The sequence below is a fragment of the Panthera tigris genome, chromosome A3 (assembly GCF_018350195.1).
Source record: "Panthera tigris isolate Pti1 chromosome A3, P.tigris_Pti1_mat1.1, whole genome shotgun sequence".
Classification (NCBI taxonomy): domain Eukaryota; kingdom Metazoa; phylum Chordata; class Mammalia; order Carnivora; family Felidae; genus Panthera; species Panthera tigris.
The window spans coordinates 28211902-28235685 of NC_056662.1; the positions used below are offsets into that span (position 1 = coordinate 28211902).

At 50.4% G+C, this 23784-nt stretch overlaps 1 long non-coding RNA gene and 1 other non-coding gene across 2 annotated transcripts; one reads left to right on the plus strand and one right to left on the minus strand.

The window, feature by feature from the left end:
- Positions 1–8139: 8139 nt before the first annotated feature.
- On the plus strand, positions 8140–22168 carry LOC122237235. The gene is made up of 3 exons (XR_006215538.1): positions 8140–8378; positions 8571–8721; positions 20831–22168. It is a non-coding gene; the product is annotated as an uncharacterized LOC122237235 (long non-coding RNA).
- TRNAK-CUU lies at positions 16214–16286 on the minus strand. Its single transcript has one exon. It is a non-coding gene; the product is annotated as a tRNA-Lys (tRNA).
- Positions 22169–23784: the final 1616 nt, after the last annotated feature.

Consider the following 23784-nt stretch of genomic DNA (forward strand, 5'->3'; position numbering starts at 1 on the left):
TTTCAAAATAATAAAAATAAAAAGGAATTTAGATAGGTTGTCTGCAGAAAGAGCAACAAAAGCCGTGTGCTGGGGTGGGAGGGGATTTTTTCTAGTACCCTCTTTGGTACCTCTTAAATTTGGAAAGATCCGACTGTATTACCTATCCCCCCAAACAGTCAAATAAAATCACATAGCAAAGTGGGAGGAAAATAATTCAGGTCCTATTGGGTTTGGTTGGACACAGGTGCCTGTCACATTTGGTGCCTGGAGAGGGCCTGGGGACCTGCGTGCTGGGCAGTCCCGTGAGGAATGACGCAGGGCACCCACCCAGGGTGGGGTGAGTATCGAGACCGCTCACAGGACAGGCAGGCTCACGTCATAGTCCCCATGACGGGCCTGGGCAGAGCTGCACTAGCCTTGGGCGTCCGTCACATCCTGACTGGGGACCCAGCTGGTGTTCAGCCCCACGGAGGAGACACTGCCAGCCTCTGGGGGGCTTACAGCCAAGAGTCCTACGCAGGAAACGGAACAGGAACCGGAGCAAGAAAGGCAGTTGCCACTAATCAAGCACTTACTGCCCCCTGTGTTTTAAAGGCATCGTCTCAATGGCTTATATCCTCCCTGCTAAGTAGGTGTGACAGGCAAAGTGCCTCTCAAGTTACACAGCTGGAAAATGGCTCCAAGGTCATGTTTTCTCTTCAGTGAGACAAATGCCACTTGAAGCTGAGGTGTGGACATACCTGAAGGCTGAGCCATATGGGTCTGAAGCAATAAGCCATGGGGGATGGACCAGGCCAGGTCTTCAAGGCCAAAGAAAAGTAGGAAATAGCGAGTCTAAATGAACCACGTGACCGCCCCCCCAACACACACACACACACACACACATCTCAGTTCACTCGGTCACAGTCTGAAAGGGTCTTTGAGAGGAAGCCAACCCAGAGGGTAAGGGACTTGCCTGTGGTCACACAGCACGTCAGCACAGAGCTGGGGCAAGAACTCGGGTCCCCTCACCCCCACCTGCATGCAGGGGCTTCGTTCCGCTCCGCGGTGTTCTGGCCACCTCCCTTTCCCACATCTCCCCGCATCCAGCTACCCGGGAGGATCTCTCGGGGTCATGCCCCTGCCCACAGTCTTCAGGGGCTCCCTACCAAAGGGTCAGGACTGAACTCCCAGACCGGACATGGGGCCTCCACAGCCTGTCCCGTTACTGCCTTTTCAGGCGGAATCACCCCCCCCCCCCCCCGGTCTCACGTACACTTCACACGTCCGTACCTGTGCCTGCCTGCTACTTCTGGAACGCCTCCCCTGCCCCACCAGACCACTCCTCTTCCAGGAGGGCACCCTGGTCACCCGCATCCGTGGGGCCTTCCCAGCCTCTGAGCTCCGGGTCAGACTCTTCCTGTGTACGTCAGGCTGCCAGTTGAACCCAAAGCTCCCTGAGGACAGGGCCTAGTTACTAGATCTATAGCGGCTGTTTTCAGGATAAAAACGGGAACTTGTGCTCCGACCAGGATATAGTTCTGCTGTTACACATGCGTGTGAACAATCTTCAAAAGTCTAAGACACGGGTATCCCAATATGCAGCTGTACGCTCAGAAACCCCCTAACAGCGCCCTGCCGGCCGTTCCCGCGGAGCCTAGATGTCGCAGACAGCCACTGCCACCTGGATTTAGCCTGTGGGATGAAACCTCTGTGCCGTCTGGAATGGGCGCTCCGGGAGGGCAGGGGCCCGGCCTGTGGGGCTCTTGTCCCTAGGGCCCAGCACCGTGCCTGGCACACAGTAGGCTCTTTGAAGTGTTTGCTGAACGAACAAACGAATGCCCCTCTATCAGTTACAAACGCAGTGGCTCACCCTTATTTAACAGATGGGCTGCCTTGGGGCATCTGATCTGAGGCCCAGATCTGTGACGTTGAGCACGTAGTACACTTGTCTCAGCTTCTGTTTCCACATCTACAGATAGAAGTAGCGGTACCTGCTTTACAGGCTCATCCTGAGGGTTAGATGTTGCCAGCCTAAGACCCAGCTCGCTCAGCACATGTTAAGTTTCTGACTTCCTCGTGGAATCAGTCTGGCTGTAAGTTACCGGAACACAAGTCATCTGGCTCAAGTGAAAAGGCAGGTGCTCTCTCTTCCTGGAAGAAGGAGGAATGGCTGCTGAGCAGACAGAAGCACCAGCTGTGGGCCCCTACCCTCTGCGTGGACTCTGGATGGCGGGGCCCCGCCGCTGCACCCACGCCACTGAATGCTGGCTGGCAGAGCTGTCTGTGGAGCTCCTCTGCATGTTGGGCATCTCCGATTCTTCCCAGCGGCCCCCAGATTTAGAGAGCGAAGTACCTTGCCCAGGGCCACACAGCCTGAGTGGTAAGGCCAGACCTTGGCTGTAAACTGAACAAAGCTTCCTGGTCTCAGAGTCTCCCATTCCTGAGCAACTGGCCATAGAAGTTTGAGGTGGTAGCTGTCGGCCCTAGGGAGTCAGAGGTCCAGGAGGCTGATGTCCCACACTCCCTCGCACTTGTACCCCGCTTGGTCCCACCCACCACCTCAGCCCCTTTCCTGGAAACACAGGCACCTGCCGGTCCCTTTCCTGGAAACACAGGCACCTGCCGGAGACCCCAACCTCTAACGCCCTCACACTACCCCAAGGTGGTATCTTATTGTATGGATGCGGAATCCCACTCTGCCTGGATTTAAATCCCTACTCTGGCCACGCGACCTTACACAAGTGACTTTACCTCTCTGGGCCTCGGTTTCCCCACCTGAGAGATGAGGAGAAAAATTTCACCTTGTATTTATCAGCACAGATAAAGTACTTGCATAATGCCTGGCTCATGGGAAGGGCTAACTAAACTTGGACCATTCTAGTATCTATGTTATCGGATTACTGCCTTGCTGAAGTGAGAAAAGGATCCATTACTGCTGTAAATGTGATCAAAGATGAACCCTGCAGAAACTCCCTGCATCCTTTCTGGAACATAAGTCCAAGTTGGACTCTGCCTGAGAAGGTTACTGTAGAAGCTTCTGGTGAGAGTGAAACCAATGTCAGGGGCCCCACTACTGTGCTGGCTCAGCCACATGGGCCCTCACCACCCTCCATTCTGCTTCCCAAGAGCAGTGGCCCCCGCCACTGGCAGCACAGACCTCTGGGGGGGGGGGACATGTGTTAACAATACAGATCCCGGGGGCCCCTTCAGCCTCGCCACATCCAACTCTGGGAGTGGGGTCCACGAATCTGCCTTTGAGTCCCCTCTCAGGTGATTCTGACATGAATTACACGAACGCTACCCTCTGCCACGTCTTCCTGACCCAGTTTCTTCTCAGTCCCATACCAACAACACGCTGGGTGCGGGGCTTCCCTTCCCCGACCTCCTCTGACCCCCCCCAAATCTAACAAAAAGCGACCTCCAGAGTGTTGTAACAGGAAAGGAAACCAAGGCTCAGGGGTAGGCCGTGGAGCCAGGGTCACGCCGTCAGGAAGTCACAGAACGGGGATTGGAACCCAAAACCTGCATGCTTTCCCCTTGCGAATGTGTATCCTTAAAGGTGCTGGTGCCAACTCCAGATCTGGGCCTGGGTCTCCTCTTGGGATTTCCCAGCAAAAGCTGGTTTTGCTCCAGCCAGGCTCTGGCTGGAGGCACAGAGAGAGCAACCAAACACACAGGGAGCTTGGGGTAAGGGAAGGCCAGCAATTCAGGGAAGAGCCTCAAAAGGGAGGGTCAGTACTTGGGCGCGGGGAGCAGAGCCAGCGGGGGTTTGTGGCTGCGGTCAGCAGAGACCGGCCGCGGGTTACTTAAGCAGGAAAGGAACTTACCGAACACCACTGGGGAGCCAACGGGCTAGAAGAGTCAGAGGGCCCAGCTTGGAGTTCTCATGGCTTCGGCCCCCTGCGTGGGGCACTGAGCGGGCAGCCCATCCCGCTGACACCCAGCCGTGGTCAGTCCCTGCAGACCTCTGTCCCTGATGACTCCAGAAACTGGACGGAGGCACCACCAGAATGGGCCTATGTGCCCCTGCCTCCTTGGGTCACGGATTCCTCCAAAGGTCTGTGCAGGGGCCTGTGGCTGGTCGCACCTGGGTCATGTGCCCAGGCCCTCACCGCAAAGCATGCTGGTACACTGGGGCTCCTCTATTGGAAGCATCATTAGGTGGGGGACTCATCTGATACGGGAAGGGGCTTTGAAAATAGGGCAGCCAATAAAAATGACAGGTGTCCACTAAGACCAGGGGTGGGGCTGACCCACCAGTCACTGAGGGCTTCTGTGCACCAGCCACTTTAAGTGGTTCACATCCGTTACTTTAATCCTGTCTACAGGAATAATGCCCCGTTTACACGTGAGAAAGCTCAGGCTCGTGCGAGTGGCGGGTCACACTATTGACCCCAAGTCCATCAGACACGTGGCCAGGGCTCCTGACCACCCACGCATGTGTCATTGCCTTGTGCCTCCTGGGACTGAGACTAGCCCACAAAGCCCGACTGCACGCTTGCCTGACCCTTGCCTCCAGCCTGCCTCCTCGCACAGAGGAGGATGATCCCCCAGCACTCTGGGAGGGGCGTGGGGCTGGTATTATTGCCCCATTTTATAGACGGGAAACCTGAGTACAGTTGGGGTGCTTATCTGGCTCACGGTGGAGTCAGTGCAGAGCTGGGGTCTCTCCCCACTGGGCAGCTCTCTCTGCCTCACATCCTGGCCGCCCTTCTGCAACCTGCATGGAAACCCAGGTGGGAAAACCACCCCCTACGACGAATGTTTGCCTGGCAGAGCAGTAGTCCTGGGGATGGCTGTGGGGTGGAGGTCTGGGGGACTGGGGCAGAAATGAAGGTGAAGAAAGTTCTAGAAGGCATGTTCAGAGCCCCACTCCCCGGGCTGTCCAGTTGCTCCTGGAGAAAATGATCCCAGTCCCCTCAACCTGCCCAGAGATCCCTCTTGTCAAGGCCCTTCTGTGACGTACCTGATACCACGGGCCTTCTCTAGCTGGGCCCCAAACCACGTGAGACATGTGGCACACCTTCCCGGGGAGTCCGTTTTTATAGGATGTTTTGTGAAGCATTCATCCTATGCCACGTCTCCCTGCCCTTCACAATTGTCACGCTCACTGCGTAGGACCTACACTGTCCAGGACGGCGGCCAGTGCTGCGGACACGACAGCTACAGTCCAGACGGCAGGAGGGAGGGGGCGGGACAAGAACGACACCTCCCGCTGGGTCAGCCTCCTACAGGAAGCCCACCTGGAAGCAGACCTCAACTTACTTAGGCAAGAATCTAGATACACAGCTACACAGCTGCATGCGGATCTGGGAATGGAGTCCGCGGGCTGGGCACGCTGCCAGGTAACACTGGGGTTCTGTTATGAAGGAAAAGGGGGAACATGGATATTGGGTGGGCAGTGATCCGTCTCAGCCGCTCATGCCCAACGTGCTAAGATCCAACAAAGGGCCAGCCCAGTGTCACCCCGGTCCCTGCCGGTCCTGGGGCACCATGTAGAGTCGGTTTGGGCATTTGGTATTCTAGACCCGTGCCAGACCTCCTCTCTCAGGCCTGTGAGCCCCAGGAGGCAGTATTCGTCTCCTCGATCACTATCAGGCAAACAGAGACCACCCATACAGCTCAGAGCCCCCCGAAATCATTCAAACTAGCCAATCCTAAACTGTCCGCCTTGCCCTGTCTTGCCTTTCCCATGGAAACCCCAATAAATGCCATGGTCCAAGCCACACCCCCTCCTGTCTTCTGCCTCCCGCCTACCCTGGTGTATTTCCACCAGGTCCTGCATGGCCTGTGTGCCTCCTGCCTCCTGTCTCTAGGACCTGTGAGTGTTAGAAACTCCTCTGGGGCGCCTGGCTGGCTCAGTTGGGAAAGCGTGCGACTCTTGATCTTGGGGTTGTGAGTTCGAGCCCCACACGGTATAGAGATTACTTAAAAAATAATAATAATAAATAACAAGTCTCCTCTGTGTTCTCACCAGACTGACCATCTCGTGAAAGAACACAAAACAGGTCTTTAGGGACAGAATGTCCCCCACACTGTTTCTCCCTTCCACTTTGGTTTTGCTTTCTGGAGATTTCTGCCAGTCTCGGTAGGCTGGGTCACACTGCACTAACAAACAGCCCCCCATCCTAGTGGCTCCTAACACTATTTCTCATGTACATGGCATGTCCACATAGGGCTGGAGGGCTCTCAACCGCTTCCCATTCCGGGGCCCAGGGCAATGGAGCAGCCACCATCTCAAAAGCTGTCAGTAGTCACGGGGTCTCCACCTGGCAATAATGTCCCACCCTGAGGTGACAGATGTCACTTCTCACGCTTCCTTGGCCATGGCTAGTCACATGACCCCACCCAATCTCAGGGGACAGAAAGGCGTAGTCCCACCACATGCATGAAGGGCAGAGCATGGGAAGGAATATGGAGAATGACATTAACAAGGACCTCAGGTCTCCGTCTGGGGTGTCTGCCAGGCAGCTGTGACCACCAGAGCTCGGGCAGGGGGAGCAGCTGTGCCCTGGGGTGCGGCACACAGCCCAGCTGAACCTACCTAGGGCGAGGGGGAACTGGAGAGAAGGAAAGACACGACATTCCAGAGCCCGGGCTGTGGTGCCTGACAGTCCTACCTTCCAGTTCCAGCCACTTCTGCAAAAATCGGAACAGCATTTCCCAAAAGGTGGAATTTTAGTGAAGATCACATGGGGAAATGTGCCTTTATACTCCCAGCGGCTGTCCCTGGAAGGTGATACTTTTTTGGTGGAAGAACTTTTTGCCCTACTAAGCCCTTTGATGAATTAGGGTAAATGTGAGAACAGAAGCTCGGCTGAGAGTGGCTTGGGGGGAGGCGTTATGGGGGGCAGTTACAAAATCACAATATATTCCTAAGATTTCTTTGGGAGTGACTTTATTTGGGACGGCTTTGAAAGGGTTGATGGCGATTATGGGGGTATCCAAGCAACCCCCGCTGCCCCCATAGAAACTGGGAACAGATCAACCGTTCGGCATAACAGAGAGGGTTTGGGGGTTTCTGTGGCAGTCCACAAGACCAGGGGGCAGATAGAAAAGGGAGCAGGGGGAAGGAAGGCAGCAAGAGGGTACTCTAGGAACAGGTTTTGTAAGCCCCGATTCCTTCTCATTCCTTAAATCCCGAGTAAACTTCCTCTGTTGACGGGTGGCTCACTCCTGCACCATCAGCACTGAAAGCCAACCTGTGGCCACAGAAGCCCCTCTGCCTCCTGGGGCTGGGGGGTGGGGAGAACCCATATCAAAAGCCAGACGTGGTCCTGCCCAGTGCAGAGGGACAATCCTGAGGCTGGGGTTCCCCTTTGGAAGACTCAAATCGCTTTCTGAGCAGAGAAACGGGGCAGAGAGCAGCAGAAAGAGGCATCTCAAGATCAGGTGTTATCTGCTGAATCTGTGTGGGCACAACAATTTTGCAGAAAAGATAAACTGAGCCCAGGGGATCAAACTACTTTCCCGTGGTGCCCCAGGCAGCCAGCGGGGCAGCCAGGGTGAGGGGCCACACCTGTCCTCCCGTGCCATTAGAGGAGGGAGGCTGGGACTCAGAGAGGGAAGGCCTTGCTCAAGGTCACACAGCAATTCAGCAGCAGAGCCAGGATGCAAGGACTCCAGATCCTGGTCTCTGCCGGCTGCCAGCCTGGGAAAGCTGCCCAGCCCTTTCACCCACTTTTTGCCTTGTGCCGGGGAGAGGTTGAGCGGGGTTAGCAGAGGCAGGATATTCTGAGAAATTCACTCAGGCCCAGACACCAGGAGCTGCATCGGTCCCCCTTGCACCCCGGGGGGCGGGCGAGCAGCATTCTCAAAGTCCACGCGAGCAAGACAGTATCTGAGGACAGACGTGCTCAAGGTGGGGAGCCAGGGCAGGTGCCCGCCCCGGTGCACCCGCGATCTCACTTAACCCGCGGGCGGCCCTGGAGGGTAGGCTTTTCCGCTGTTTTCCGGGTGGCCAGAGACGCTGGGCCGAGTAGGACTGAGGCCCCAGGACTCGCAGTCCAGTGCTCTGTCCCCGGGCGCTGGCGGCGGGAGGGGCTTGGCGGAGCGCCCAGAACGGCGCGGGGAGGGCGCCCGGGCCGGATGCTCCCCTGCCCCGGCCCCGAGCTGCCCCCGGCGGCGGATTCGCAGAGCAGGAAGGCGCAACAATGGGGGGCCGACAGCGGCGGGGAGCCCCGGTTCCGGAGCCAGGGTGCGGCCCGCCCCGCCACCGGCACTCTGAGAACGGGGTCCCTGCTCAGGGGACGAACGAGATTATCGGATGTCACCGTCTGAGCCCTTACTGTCTTCCGGGACCTGCCTCCACCGTACCTGGTTTATCTCATGGGATCCTCCTCTTACCCCTATGATTTAGCCCCAGTTTACAGAAGAAGCAATGCAGGCACAGAGTTTTAAGTAAAATGCCCAAGGTAAGGAAGAGGTGAAAGTGAGATCTGAACCTAGACAATCTGGCTCCAGATCCTGAGCTCTTAGTTATTGCACGCGCGTGCGCGCACCCCCCCACACACACACCCACCCACACACACACTCATGGTGTATATATATATATATATATATATGTACTTTCTCATATTTTTCCTTTTCACTTACATCATTGACAGCTTTCTGTGTCATAAATACAGCCCTCAGCGATCCTTGTTCAAAGTCCTGACGTGCTAGGGAAGATCTCGTCCTGTACCCCGCCCCACCCCATCTTCCCCACCCGCTAAGGGACTTGGATTCCCACCACTGGCACCCTGTCATCGAGTTAAGGTAGGCTTCCTCTAATCTAAATTGATGATGACCATGGTGGCGCCAAGGGGTGGACGGATGGGTGCTTAACCCCCTCCTCATGTCCATCAGAAAAGCCCTTCTGCCAGCCAAACAGATGCATCTTCTGGATAGAAGTTGCTTACTATGCAAAGGAGGCTTAAAGGCAGGCCCCCTCCCGCACCCACATGAGATTGCTGCGTCCAAGCCCCTCCCCCAGAGGAGTTCTGGAGACAGCCTGGCTGGTGGGTTCATGCTCACCAGGTGTCCTGCTTTGAACACAATATGTGGACACACTGAAGGTTTCTTAGAATCGGGTCCGGCCCAGGGCCACGGAAGACCCATAAAGGCCCAGCCTGGCTGGGTGGCGGGGGGGTCCAGAAGCTCCAGAAAGGATGGGACAGCTGGAGCTGGAAGAGGGGCTGTGCTTCCTGCATTTTACGTAAGATCAAGGGCTTAGATCAGCGCCATCGATGACAGAGAATGCCTGAGCAAATCTAGGGCACTTCTCACCCTTCCATCTGAGGCAGACTGGGAGACCCCAGTGCCGTGGGGGCGGGGGGAGAGCAGGAGGCTTTTTATTTATTTTTCATTTACTTTTATTATTGTTATTTTTATTTTATTAATTTTTTTAACACTTATTTATTGTTGAGAGACAGAGCACAAACAGGGGAGGTGCAGAGAGGGAATCTGAAGCAGGCTCCAGGCTCTGAGCTGTCAGCACAGAGCCTGATGTGGGGCCTGAACCCACCAACTGCGAGATCATGACCTGAGCCGAAGTCGGATGCTTAACTGAGCCACCCAGGCGTCCCTGTTATTTTTATTTTAGAGAGAGAGTGCACGAGTTGGGGAAGAAGGGCAGAGGGAGAGAGAGAGTGAGAGATAGAGAGATAGAGAGAAAGAGAGAGAGAGAGAGAGAGAGAGAGAGAGAGAGAGAGAGAATCTTAAGCAGGCTCCACACTCAGCACAGAGCCCAACTCAGGGCTCGATCTCACGACCCTGGGATTAAGAGTCTGATGCTCAACTGACTTGGCCATCCAGGTGCCCCAGGAGACTTGTTAAAGACACTCCACTAAGGCTGCTGGGAGAAACTCTCGGGAGAGGTGGAGGGGCTTCTCATCCAAGAGTGATGAACCAGCTGAGGTCCCCTTCCAGAGCCCCCTTTGGCCCTCACAGGCCAGCTGGGAGCACTGGGTGTGGAACCAGGAAACCCGAGATTTGTGTTCTGGTTTCATTCCCAACTATGGGCCGTCTTATGGCCTTGGACCAGTCCTTCCCTCCTCTAGCTTCCCAATCCTACCTCGGCAGGGACCTCCAAGGGCTCTTCCCGCTCTGATGGGGGCTCTGGCAGTGGTGCTTTTTCTTTCTGGGGTCACCTGAGCTGTCAGGGGGATGATCTGGTAGAAGTCACCTCTCCGAAATTTCCTTTCACCGGTAATTACTGCCTTCCAAGGACGGCTGCTACTTGGGGGTCACCCAGCATCCACTTTCCCGTCTTTAGGGTAGCAGCCCCCAAGTTTCCTTGGGAGGAGCCTCCCTCCTCCACCTTGGCCAGGTACAGTGAGTGGAGTGGACTCCATGCCTGAGTCCATTGGGAGGAAGGTGACCAGACGGGGCAATGCCTACCTTCCGTTCCCTGAGCTGTCCAGGGTAGTCATGTGACCCAATGCCAGCCAACGGCGTCAGGTTCAGGTTTGGTCCCAAATGCTGAGGAGTCTGGAAGCGTAAAACCTGGGAGGGTTGACGGCTGGCGTCGCTGGCATCCGTTCTGCCTCCACGGGGACTGGAGCCGCGGCAGAGAAGGCAGAGCTTGGGAGCCGAGAGATCTACCTGCTGCCGTTCGCTTCCTCCCGCCAGTCCAGCTGTGCCTGAAGCCAACTGCCCTGGGCTTTTCATGACCGGGAGCCAATACGCCTTTGTCACTTCCAGCCAGTTTGAAGTGGGTTTTCTGTTGCTCACAACCGGAAGCATCACGACTGCTTTGTTGGATTTTTCTTGGCTCTATGGCGCCATCAATAGGAAGGTCATTTTTTCAAGGAAAATATGATACCCATTTAAATAAGAGCTTTTTTGATGACAAAAGCGTATCAAAGCCCTTCAAAGACTGACAGTAGTATGTTTTTATTTATGAAATCGTCTCCTTTGGTGATCGGATCAAAGTTCTTCACATCCAGAGTCTAAACTTTCTTTGGGTCCATTCAGCACGTTGTACTTCCAATTGTACTGCCTGTCTGGCCATAGCCTTCTGTATACTTCATAGCCTTGTATTTCCACGCGGCATCAATTTAGAAGTCACGTCAAGTGACATCTAAGGACCCAATCTGGTAAAATTCCATCAGGCTTGACTGCAGCTCCCTGAACAACCGGACAGCAGACAGCGAAGTCCCCTGGTCACCCTCCGCCCGCTGACTCACATGTTCCTCGGACATCAGTTGTGGGACAACATCCTCATTCCAGAAATGTTAAGATGCCAGTGTGGGGCCCATGTGTCAGAACTAGTTCCGATGGAGTTACCATTTCCTGCGGGACAGGCACCAAGCTAAGCAGGACAGAGATATGACCTTGGGCAAGTAATATCACCACTCTGGTTCTGTTGTTGCCACATCTGTCAGTGAGAATAACAACTTCACAGAGGTGCTGGGAAGATTTATTGAGAAACATCAGTGTAAAACTCTTAGCACAGCGTTGGCATATAAGGATTGTCCGATACGTATCAGCTATTGATATTTTAATTCTCACAACTACCCTTGGAGGTCAACAGGATAATCCTACTTGGTGGTTTAGGACCCTGACATCAGAGGCAAGAAGGGGGCATGTCCTAGGTCACCTCCAAGGGTGTAGGCTGGGCTGGGCCAGGGGGACTTGGGGGCCCAGTTCTTAGACATGGGGCAGGGTAATGTCAAGCTCACTCACCAGCCAAGCTCACTGCCCAGACACTCAGTGTCTTGGTCTGATTTGTGGAACCCTGGGTCTTTGAAAACTCCAGAGAGAAAACACCAAGGCCTCGGAAGAGATAGGACTTGTCCAAGGCCATGTAGCCAGGGAGTGACAGAGCTCAGGCTGGAAGTGCCCGTTCCCTGACTCTTCACATGTCCTCATGCTTTACTGCCCGCCCCTGTGGGCATCTCTCCCGCCGCCGCATCCTCCGAGAAGCCGTCCCTGACCACCCACCTCCCCACACCTTGCTCCGGCAGGATCTCAACGTTTGCTGGCATTTCGGACGTGCACTTTGGAGTCAGGCCGACCTTGGGTTTGAATCCCCCTTCTGCCACTTAGCATCCTCCCTTGTAAAACGGGCTACAAAAGCCCATCTCATGGGGTCAGCGTGAAGTTTCTGGAAAGGTCAGGGCTGATCACAACCTGGCATAGAGCCTTTGTGCAACAGCCATTTCCTCCCTCCCTTGCCCCTATGCGACATAATTATTGACCTTAATAATCACGAAATAAAATGAATAATAAGGAAAATGGGCAGAAAAAAAAAGCAGATTGTGACATTTTTTTATTGGACTTCACACATATATAATGGTGGCAGTCAAAAATAAACTAAATGCGGGGCACCTGGGTGCCTCAGTCGGTTGAGCGACCTATTTGGGCTCAGGTCATGATCTCACAGTTTGTTGAGTTCGAGCTCCGCGTTGGTCTCTGTGCTGACAGCTCGCAGCCTGGAGCCTGCTTCAAACTCTGTTGTCTCCCTCTCTCTCTGCCCCTCCCCTGCTCATGCTCTGTTTCTGTCTCTCTCTCAAAAATAAATGAACATGAAAAAATTTAAAAAAATAAACTAAATGCCACAAAATTATACTTTTGTAAATAGGAAAAGGAAAACAGTAATGAATTAATACTTCTAAGTCACATTAATTTTTTTTTTTTTTTTTTTTTTTTTTTTTTTTTTTTTTTTTTTGGTAAAAAGGAAGCAAATGCCTGTCGTGGAGTCTGGCTGTTTTGGGAGCCAGGCGTAGAACGAGGTTTCTGGACTAACTTCCGTGTGGAACCCAGTGTGTATCATAGGACAAGCTGTCATATAATGATTTAGCCAGTGGGCATCCCCAGGAAGGGTTGAATGAGGGAGGGAAGGAGGGAGGCAGCCTGGAACAGGGAGCCATGCCTTCTGAGTCCTAGGCCTAACTCAGTTATAACATGCTGTGTATCTTAGGGAAGTTGTACCTTCTCTGGGCTTCAGATGCGATGGGACATCCTTCGCCCAGCCTTACTCAGCCCGGAGGATAGAGATGTCAGGCCCAGGGGCAGAAGCACATGACAAACGCATGGCTGGCCCCAACCCTGGGCCCCTGTTTAGGAGTCAAACCCCCCTCGCCTGCTGCTACGGCTGCCTAGCTTTCCTTAGGCCTTGAATGCTCCATAGGGGCCCCTTGCATGAAGGGGCACAACTCCAGCACTCTGGACGCCCCCAACTCCCAGTGACCCCCGCCATTGGACTTACCTCGTGTTTGCCACTGTGGCCACCCCGTGTCTAGCCTCTAAGAAATGCCTTCCTAATGTCCAGCTGCTGCAGAGGCCCCACAGCCCCGGCTGGGGCCCCAAGTGACATCTTTCAAGCCTGTCACTCAGACGTCTCCTTTCTGATGGGCTGTGCTACAGCAGAGCTTGGTTGGAAAGCAGCGTCACTCCCTGTCCGGAACCTCTGCTTCCTTCCCAGTTTCAAGCTGATGGCTCTCCAACCCGCCGCCGCAGGGCTGTGGGAACACCGGATCCCCCGGAACAGCACACTGACTCAAACGTACACCCTAATTTCCTACAGATTCAGCTAAGGGTAGATCTCGGGGAAGCAAGGTGGCCCCAGGGGAAGAGCAGGCACAGCAGGTGTTGGCCCCCCTTCGCCCTTTCCTTAGGGTTCTCGGTGGGGCCTCCCAGTTGCTACTGTCTCTGAGTAGGTAGGATCCTTCCAGAGCAGAGGGAAAAGGCCGAGTTCTTGCTGTGCCGGAAAGTCTTTTGTACTCAGGATTCGTTCCAGGAGAATGGACATCACCATGTAGGCAGTTCCTCAAAAGGAATGTTTACTGAAGTTGAATCCCCTGGTTCCTGAGGCTTCAGGACCTCTGTTTCCAGCCCTCCAATGACCTAGATCTCTGTTTCCCCAAGCTCACGAGGCATTGAAGGGTTCTCTAGGTCTTTGTGCGGCTGGATAGCTCGTTTCTTTTTATTGGGGAATAATACTCCATTGTCTGCCTGTAACAAAGTTTGTTGACCCACTCACCAATTGAGGAACGTTTTGGCTGTTTCTGGTGAATGAAGAACCAGAATGAAGAAAGAATGAAGAACATTCATTCTTTCACAAAGTTGAAGTTTTTACTTTTTTTTTTTTTTTTAAGTTTATTTTTTGAGAGAGAGAGAGAGAGATCCTCTACGAGCAGGGCAGGAATAGAAAGACAGGGCGAGAAAGAATCCCAAGCAGGCTCCGGGCTGTCAGCGCAGAGCCCGACTCAGGGCTCCATCTCTCAAACTGAGATCATGACCTGAGCCAAAGTGAAGGTTTGGACGCTTAACCCACTGAGCCACCCCGGTGCTCCTAGACTGGTGTTTTTCTTTCAACACTTTAAATATTTCATTCCACTCTCTTCTTGCTTGCTTGGTTTCTGATGAGAAGTCTAATGTAATTCTCATCCTTGTTCCTCAATAGGTAAGGTGTGTTTCCCCCCCCACTTTGGCTTCTTTCAAGATATTCTCTTTGTTTTCCTGCAATTTGACTTTTCTCTTCTTTTTTTAACGTTTACTTTTCTGAGTCTCCACACCCAATGTGGGGCTCAAACTCATGACCTTGAGATCAAGAATTGCATGCTTTTCTTTTTTTTTTTTAATTTTTTTTAAACGTTTTTATTTATTTTTGAGACAGAGAGAGACAGAGCATGAACAGGGGAGGGTCAGAGAGAGGGAGACACACAGAATCTGAAACAGGCTCCAGGCTCTGAGCAGTCAGCACAGAGCCCAACGCGGGGCTCGAACTCACATACTGCGAGATCGTGACCTGAGCCGAAGTCGGACGCTTAACCGACTGAGCCACCCAGGCGCCCCAAGAATTGCATGCTTTTCTGACTGAGCCAGCCACACACCCTTCTTTTCCTGAAATTTGAATATGCTATGCTTAGGTGTAGATTTTTGGTACTTTCTTTTTTTTTTTTAATTTTTTAAATGTTTTATTTATTTTTTGAGAGCAAGAGAAAGAGTGTGAGTGGGGGAGGGGCAGAGAGAGGGGGTGACACAGAATTCGAAGCAGGCTCCAGGCTCTGAGCTGTCAGCACAGAGCCCAACGCGGGGCTCGAACCCACGAACTGGGAGATCATGACCCAAGCCGAAGTCTGACGCTTAACCGACGAGCCACCCAGGTGCCCCTGCTTGGTACTTTCTGAGCTTTCTGCATTTGTGGTCTGGTATCTATCATTAATTTTGGAAAACGTAAGCCATCACAGTCTTCTGCTTTCTCTTCTAGTTTTCCTGTTTTGTGTACGTTACACCTTCTGTAAATGTCCCACAGTTCCTAGATACTCTGTTCTAGGTTTTTTTACCTTTTTACTTTTCACCTCATTCTTTTGTCCAGCTTTGCTGAGATATAATTGACATGTAACAATGTGTAACCTTAAGGCGTACAGCGTGATGATTTGACATACTTATATGTTGCAAAATGATTACCAACAATAGGGTTAGTAAACATCTCCATCGTTTTGCATAATTACTTTTTTTTTTCTGGCTAGCAAAGAACATTGAAGATCTACTCTCTTAGCAGCTTTCAAGTACACAATACAGTATATTGTTAATGATAGTCACTATGCTGTAGGTTAGATCCCCCAAACTTACTCATCTTGTAACTGGAAGTTTGTAACATTTGACCAAATATGTCTGTTTTCCTTCGTCCCCCAACCTTGGAAACTCTGTCTCTATGACTCTATTTGGCTGTTAGTGCACACTATTTTAGGATTTTTATGACTTCCTGGTTTGGGATTCACGCAGCTTCTTAAACCCGTAGGTTTATGTCTTTTGCCCAAAGTGGGAAGCTTTCAGCTATTATTTTAGTCTATTTTCTACACCGCACTCCTCTTCTCCTTGTGGGATTCCAGTGACATACACGGATGTTGGTATTTTCCCACAGGCCCCTGAAGTTCTGTTCATTTTGTTCATTCATGGTTTCTTTGCTCAAGTTGTAAAAGTTTTAGTGATCTATCTTCAAGGTCACTGCTTCTTTCCTCTGTCATCTCCGATGGCTCACAGTGTCCATCAGTAAGTTTGTTGGTCCTGTTACTGTATTTTTTAGTTTTACAATTTTCATCTGGTTTTTCTTTATATCTTCTTTTTCTTTGCTGAAATTTTCTATTTTCCTGTTTCTGGAATGCTCATGGTTGCTTGCTGAAGCTTTTCTTTTTCTCCCTTTCTTCTTCTCCTTTTTTGGGGATAGCTACTTTAAAATCCTTGTCAGATAATCCCAACTTCTGTGTCATCTTGATGTCAGCATCTGGTTTTTGGTTTTGCTCTCATTAAACAGGCTCTACGCCCAACATGGGGCTCGAACTCACGACCCTGAGATCAAGAGTCACATGCTCTACCGACTGAGCCAGCCAGGCCCCTGATGTTAGCATCTGTTGACTGCCCTTTCTCATTCCAGTTCAGCCTTTTTCTGGCTTTTGGTATGATGCATAATGTTTTATTTTATCCTGGACTTTTTGGGTATTATGTTCCCACTGGTTCCCTTTTGAATCTATTTTAGTACGCATTCAACTTGTTCAAGTTCAGAATGAACACCACGGCTCACTCTTGTGGTCTTCTGTGAGCTTGAATGTCGATGTAATACCAATGTAGTTTCGAATCGGCACTATTTTGGTCTGTCCTGCTGTGTGCTACCCAGAGGCCGATCTGGAACTGTACAGTATTCCACATCGTAATTCAGTTCTCAAAGCTTTTTGCTGCTAATTCCGGGGGGGGGGGGTTTCACTTGTGGGTATGCCCTGGACCTCAGACGCAAATTCAAAGGATCTCTTCCTACAGCTCCCTCTTCTCTGAAACCCGCCCCACACAATCTAGCTGTGTGGGGGTGGATACTGCCTCTTTGTTGGCTTTGCTTAGTGCTAAGCAAGGATAGCAACAGGGTTCCACCCTTCAGTCACAACACTCCCTTGGGGACGGGGAAGGAGGGCAGGGGATCCTCGCTGATCACATTTGTGCAGAATGGGGCTGACTGATGGACCTCCACATCACAGTCGTCGCCGGTAAGGAGAGAGAGGACTACCTACCCGGTAGTGCACAGCAGGGGTGGTGGACAAGCCCCACACCAGTCTGTCTCCCCAAAGCCTGCTGGGAGAGGGAGGGCTGTGGCTTATTTCATGGTGTTCACCTGGAGAAAGGCAAACATTGTCAAAAGGAATGTCTCTCATTGCTGTCCCTCCCAGCCCTTTGACTCCGGAAGACGGGCTTTCGTTAGGACTTTGTGCTTGGTAATGGTCTTCGGTTTCACCTTCTCTGGTGCTCAGGCTGGGATCTAGGAAGCAGTAAAGCCCGTGAGGACTCCCAGCTAAGTCATCCCTTGAGACCCAAGTTGTCTCGCCAGTTCACCTTTTTTCCACCGTCAAAGGAGTCTGGTAGTTGCTTTCTATATATTGTCAAGTTTTGGGTTTTAAGTGGAAGCAACAGGGTGGAATCGACTGACTCATCTTGTCTGGAAATGGAAGCCCTGTATATTTCTTTTAAGTCAACTTTTTGAAGTATAATTTACATGCAATAAAATGTCTCCATTTGAAGTGTGCATTTCCATGAGTTTTAACAAAGGTGTGTGCCCATGTAACCACAGTCAAAATATAGAACATTCCCATCTCCCCAAAAGGTTCCCTTGTGCCCCTTCCCGATCAATTCCCCCATCCCAGGCCTCAGACAACTACTGATCTATGTCACTATGGATTACACTTATCTTTTCCAGGGCTTCAGATAAAATCGAACTATCAAAGAACGTATTCTTTGATAAAAGTCTGCCTTAAACAAATTTTTTTTTAGTGTTTATTTTTGAGAGAGAGCGAGACAGAGCGCAAGAGGGTGAGGGGCAGAGAGAGAGGAAGACACAGAATCTGAAGCAGGCTCCAGGCTTTGAGCTGTCAGCACAGAGCCCGACACGGGGCTGGAACCCACGAACCACGAGACTATGACCTGAGCTGAAGCTGGATGCTTCACCGACTGAGCCACCCAGGTGCCCCCCCCCCCTTATGTATTTATTTAAGTTTATTTATTTATTTGAGAGAGACAGAGGCAGCACGAGTGGGGACGGGGCAGAGAGAGGGAGAGAGAATCCCAAGCAGTCTCCACACTGCCCACGGAGAGCCCGACGCAGGGCTCAAACCCACGAAGCCTTGAGATCATGACCTGAGCCGAAACCAAGAGTCGAATGCTTAACCAACTTAGCCACCCAGGAGCCCCTACATTTTTTTTTAATGTGTATTTAGTTTTGAGAGAGAGAGAGAGGGGCAGAGGGTGCCTTCTTTAGTTCAGTGTGTCTGTGAGATTCATCCTTATCACCAGGTGTAACGGCAGTTCATTCTTTTTCATTGCTAAGTAGAAGTCCATTATATTTTTGTATGCTTTTGTTTGGGCTGTCACCATGTTCTGCCCTTACCTGGCAAATCCCAAGAGCCAACGGACCCCAGTAGCTCCTGCCGTGTTTTCTGCTCTCAGAGCTCCTTCTCTTTGATCCAAGGGAAGACGAGATCCGTCACTTAGTACTTACTTCAAGGCATGGGTAGGATACGATTTCAGAATAAAAGGATGGTCTCTTCTGGATCTGCCTGCATCGATCTGTCGTGTACTTACTAATCACGTGCTCAGACCAAAGTACATGAAAACAGTCATTCGCTTGGCAGAGTTTAGGGGGTTCTAACTTCGATCTTACATTGCTGTCTGTGTCCTCTGAATTAGTAATAGGAGTATGAACGTGCTCTCCATTTTATGCAAGAATAACTACCAGATCACAGGGATGCCTAACTAATGCCATCCCTCCGTGTTGAATTCCTGGTGGCTTGCGATGAGTTGGGTACCTCACCAATGCTCTTATCCACACTCTCATGTCTTCTGTCCAATCCATGCACTCATATCCTCGGTAGAAGACATTTGGTACTCCAGGTGGCTGATTCACTTTGTGATGGCAAGTGACACGCTGGCTATGGTGTGTGTGTGTGGGGGGGGGGGGGGGTGTGACCTGACCTTACAGATTCTCTCCTGGCTAGTTACATGCACAAAGTGGATTCATGATTTCTCTGACTGCTATCTTCACATACTCTATATTCTCACAAATGAAGGGCTAAGTGGTTTTGATACAGGAATACAGAGCCAAGTTTTGTTTTCTACCAGTGCAAGGTTGGCAATATTTTTAATTTTTTAATGTTTATTTTATTTTTGAGAGAGACAGAGAAATGCCACCCTTTTAATATGTTTTGGGAGAAAATACATTTGTGGAAAATTTAGCTCTCCAAGAAAGAATGCAAGAAAAACTTCCAGACTAAAGGACACATTTCCAGGTTAAAGTGATCTTCTTCGAGTGGCCTTGAAGTGACCTCCTCTCATCTTCTGGATTAGAGACCACAATGGAACTGAGACCACCATGCTGCAAAAGCTGGGCACATCTACTGGAGGATGAGGCCACATGAGAAAATATCTCAGAGTGAGGCATCAAGACACAGCAGTGTGATGTGAAATTCTTGGAGCAAGTTCATGGTGTTTCTATTGCCTTTTTCTTTAGAATTGTTTATATATTCTTTATTTTATATATTTACTTTATGTGTTTTATTATACTTGTTTGCATATTATTATGTATTTAGGGCAGGAGATTTTTTTATATTTTGCAAATATTTTCTCTTCATTATGGCTTATCTTTTGTTTATGGTGTGTTTCAGGGTAGAGAAATTTTGGTTTTTTATTGCATTTCGAGGTGGTCACATCTGTTAATAATTTCCTTCGGGGTCCCTGGGTGGTTCAGTCGGTTAAGCATCCGACTTTGGCTCAGGTCATGATCTCGCAGTTCATGGGTTCGAGCCTTGCCTTGGGCTCTGTGCTGACAGCCTGGAGCCTGCTTTGAATTCTGTGTCTCCCCCTCTCTCTCTGCCCCTCTCCCGCTTCTGCTTTGTCTCTCTCAAAAATAAACGTTTAAAAAATCTTTTTTCAATTTCCTTTGTGTTGATGTCTTTTTTTTTTAAAGAAGATTCTTTCAATTCAAAGACTTGATCTTATTTTCTTTCTCAAAAACAAAACAAAACAGGGGCGCTTGGGTGGCTCAGCCGGTTGGGCATCCGACTTCAGCTCAGGTCATGATCTCACAGTCCGTGGGTTCGAGCCCAGCGTCGGGCTCTGTGCTGGCAGCTCAGAGCCTGGAGCCTGCTTCGGATTCTGTGTCTCCCTCTCTCTCTGCCCCTCCCCTGCTCACACTCTGTCTCTGTCTCAAAAATAAATAAAAAAATTAAAACAAAACAAAACAAAACAACCTTCCCCGAACCAATATAAGCAGTTGGTGCAATATGGCCCTCATTGTCAAAGAGAGAGCTAAGAGTTTTAAATAGTTGTCTCTAGGGAGCCGTCCGGAGTTAGGAGAGCCAGGCAAGGAGCCACACTGCTTTTCTACTGACTTCTCTCACAGTCCAGCCTGAAGGTTACACTGATAAAATGTGTCCTGAATCTAACTACTTACTGTCTTCATTCTAGCAGTCTCCATCATCTCTGGCCTAAACGACTCCAACAGCTGGCTCACTGGTGTGCTGTTTCCACCCTTGCCCCCATTTCAGTTATCCACTGCTAGGAAATAAGCTACTTCAAGACCAATTTATTAAATCTTGCAATTCTTAGGTTTTCCTGAGCTGAGGGAGGTGGTTCTTCTAGTCATGCGATGTTGCTGGGGCCATGGGCATCTGTGGGCAGAAGGTCCAAGTGGCTCACTCAGCCTGGCTGGCGGTTGGTGCTGGCGGTTGGCTGGGTTCTCATCTGGACTCTGGGCTGTAGGCCTCAATTCTCTACCATGTGGCCTCTCTGTGTAGACTGGGCCCAAGAGCTAGTGTTCCAAGAGGAAGGGAGTGGAAGCTGGCAGTTCTCTTAACGCCTGGGCTTCGAAGTCTCAGAACATCTCTTCTACTGTCTTCTATAGGTCAAAGCAGCCACGAGGCCAGCCCAGACTCCAGGCGAATGGAGGAATCACTGGGGGCCATCTTTGGAGACTACCTACCATGACAACAGCCTTCAGTCTTTCTTCCACTTTCCAGAGACATCTTTTAAAAACAGAGGCATCACTCCCCTGCTGAAATCCACCAACGACACCCATCATACTCATGATACCTGTCACATTTAATGCCCTGCCTGACCTGGTTCCTGCCCAACTCCGCCCCTTACACTTACTGGTCCTTCCTACCTTCCCAGCACCCCTAACTCATCACTCCAAGCCTCAGTGAGCTACTTCACACTTTGGATATCTGACATTATTTATTTATTCACGTTTTGGGCTCTCCACTAGCATGTAAGGTCCTCGCCAGCAGTGCCCTTCTCTGTCCTAGCCTGTGTTTACTCCGGGCACCTAGAAAAACATTAATCACAGGGCTGGCATACCATAAATCTATTCTGTGGTTAGCTGAATTTATATCCCTAAATCTTGGGCATGTGCTGCCTTGAGAAATGGATGAATTAATTTTAAAATAGGCAAAACTACAGTGGTAATTATCACACAGACCCAATAGTGTACCCGTTCCACAAACCCACTGGCAAACATTTCTACCTTCCTAATAAAGCGGACAGCTGTTTTTCCCTGTGTGCCCTGCCGGACAGCTGCTGCAAGCCCAGCCTCTGATGGGTCCGTCATCAGTCTGCCCTACGCATGCATGGAACTCATCAGACACACTCTGGGCGGAAGCCAGGAGAGCGCTGCCCTTGGCATTTTTATTTTAATCCATTTTGGTGTCAGCTGTCCCTCACTAAGTCACCGAATTTAATTAGAGAGTTGAGTGAAAACCCCGAAACCATGGCTTCTTGGTGATTTCTAAGAAGCCACGGTAGTCCAACACCGTAATCAAAGTGAACCCACATATATCCAGGGAGTAGGCACGCGGTAAGGGAATTATTCTTACAGACACACATCCCACACGTGTCAAAGAAAAATCTGGGTCCAAGACAGTATTAACAAAGCTGATTTACACATAAACTTGCGGAGAGGGCCCTTCTGCCCCCACCCTTGTTTCGGCGGGGGCTCAACGGTGTCAGGGAGTACGTTTTACTAAGAAGGAAATACTGTCTCCTTGAAAACTGATCTGCAAGGGTAGGATTAGTGGGGTGAAGGGAGACTCGCTGGTCTTCCAGTACATTTGGCCATCCTCGGTTGGCTGCAAGGCGGGCCCGCGAGCAGTTGGGGGACATTTCAAAAGAGGAAAGGGCGGAGGGTTTTCTGTGGCCAGCAACTTCCTAGAACAAGTGGGGGTCGACAGAATGGTTTTTTGTAATCAAGCTGTCATCATGGTTATTGGGAGGGTGGGGGGGGGGTGGCTGCTTTCCTGCAGAAAGTTCCTTACATGATCAGCAAACTTAAAATCATTACAATTGTAGAGTTGAAAGTGATCTTAAAATGCATCTCCTCATTTTGACCCATCACCCCGTGGTCTTCACCCCAAGTGCATTCAGTGAATGGAAAACCTCAGAAACAGGGCGATCCGGTGTCTAAGCCTTAGCAATCCGCAGAGGCAGAACTAGAAAGTCTTCCTGAATCCTAGCGCCGTGGATAGAAACGCCACGCTTCTCAAAAATAAAACAAGAAGGAAAACAATGAAAATACGGCCAGTAGCAGCCTAAACAAGCTCTGGCTGGGCCCAAAGGATACCCCCTGCTTCCTTACTAACAGAGTGCTGACCTCAGGGGCTCTGGGCTTGGGCGGGGGCGGGGGGGGGGGGCGGCTGAGCCCTTCCCCAGCAAAGGGATGAGAGTCCTCAACTGGTCCAAATCAGCCAATTCTCCAGATTTCATTCTCACCAGTGAACATGAGGGAAAAGTGAGTGGCTGGGAAGGCATCTGGAAAAGAAAGTTTGAGGTTTTTTTTAGGAGCTGATGGAAGTGATATTTTCTGCTGTGGGACACGGGTGGGGTTTGTTTTCCATGTGTGGGAAAAAGGCTTATACAACTTGGCAACGGGAACTGAGAATCAAAATCTCTTTTGACCCTCTGATCTCCCTTCTAGTATGTTATCCTATAGAATCAAGGTTATTTAGGAAAGAAAAAAAATGAACACGTTCAAAGACACACTGGCTTTTTGTTTTAATAACAGCAAAAAATTGGAACTACCCCAAGTATCCAAGAACAGGGTGTCAGGAAACACTGTGGCAAGACTTTGAAACAGGTCCCCCCCTAACCCGTCTGCACTTAATGGGGTGTTCAACGTAGTCCACACGCTCTTTAAGACTTTATAATGATGTAAATTGAGGGAAACAGATAATGTAGATGACTCTTGTCCACACAGATACAAATTGTACACTCTAAAGTCCTAAATGTAAATTATTACTGTGTGGATATTGGCCGATTTTGCCAGTTTTGTGTCTACTAAGCAAATTCATTTCAGCAGTCCTACTGGGCTTATTATATTTTTATTTCCTCTTTGGATTCTCCTTTGAACCAATTAAAACATCTTACTAGTTCTCTCATTAATGAACAAGTTAAATAAAATCTTTAACGTGTTTGTTTTGTACTTGAGTCATGACTTGACTTTCTAAAAAATAAATATCCTTTAGCAAGGTAGTTAAATTAAGTACATTCGTTTGATCTTACTTACAGCCCCTCTTCAAAATAGTTATAAAGACCGTATGGCAACATGGACAAATCCTCTTAATAAAACATTACGTGGAGGGGAAAAAAACCAGAATGCAAAATTTGTACTAGGCTGTGATTAGAACTAAAAATTCTAAGTGCCCAGGGAAATACTAAAAGGGAAGGAGAAAAAAATTAAAGCGTGATTTGTTAGGGTGGTAGGACCCTAGAGATTTGTTTTTTGAATCCTGACTTTTTATTATTCTGTTCTGTTATACATTAAAACTAAGAGAAGGGCACCTGGCTGGCTCAGTTGGTAGCACA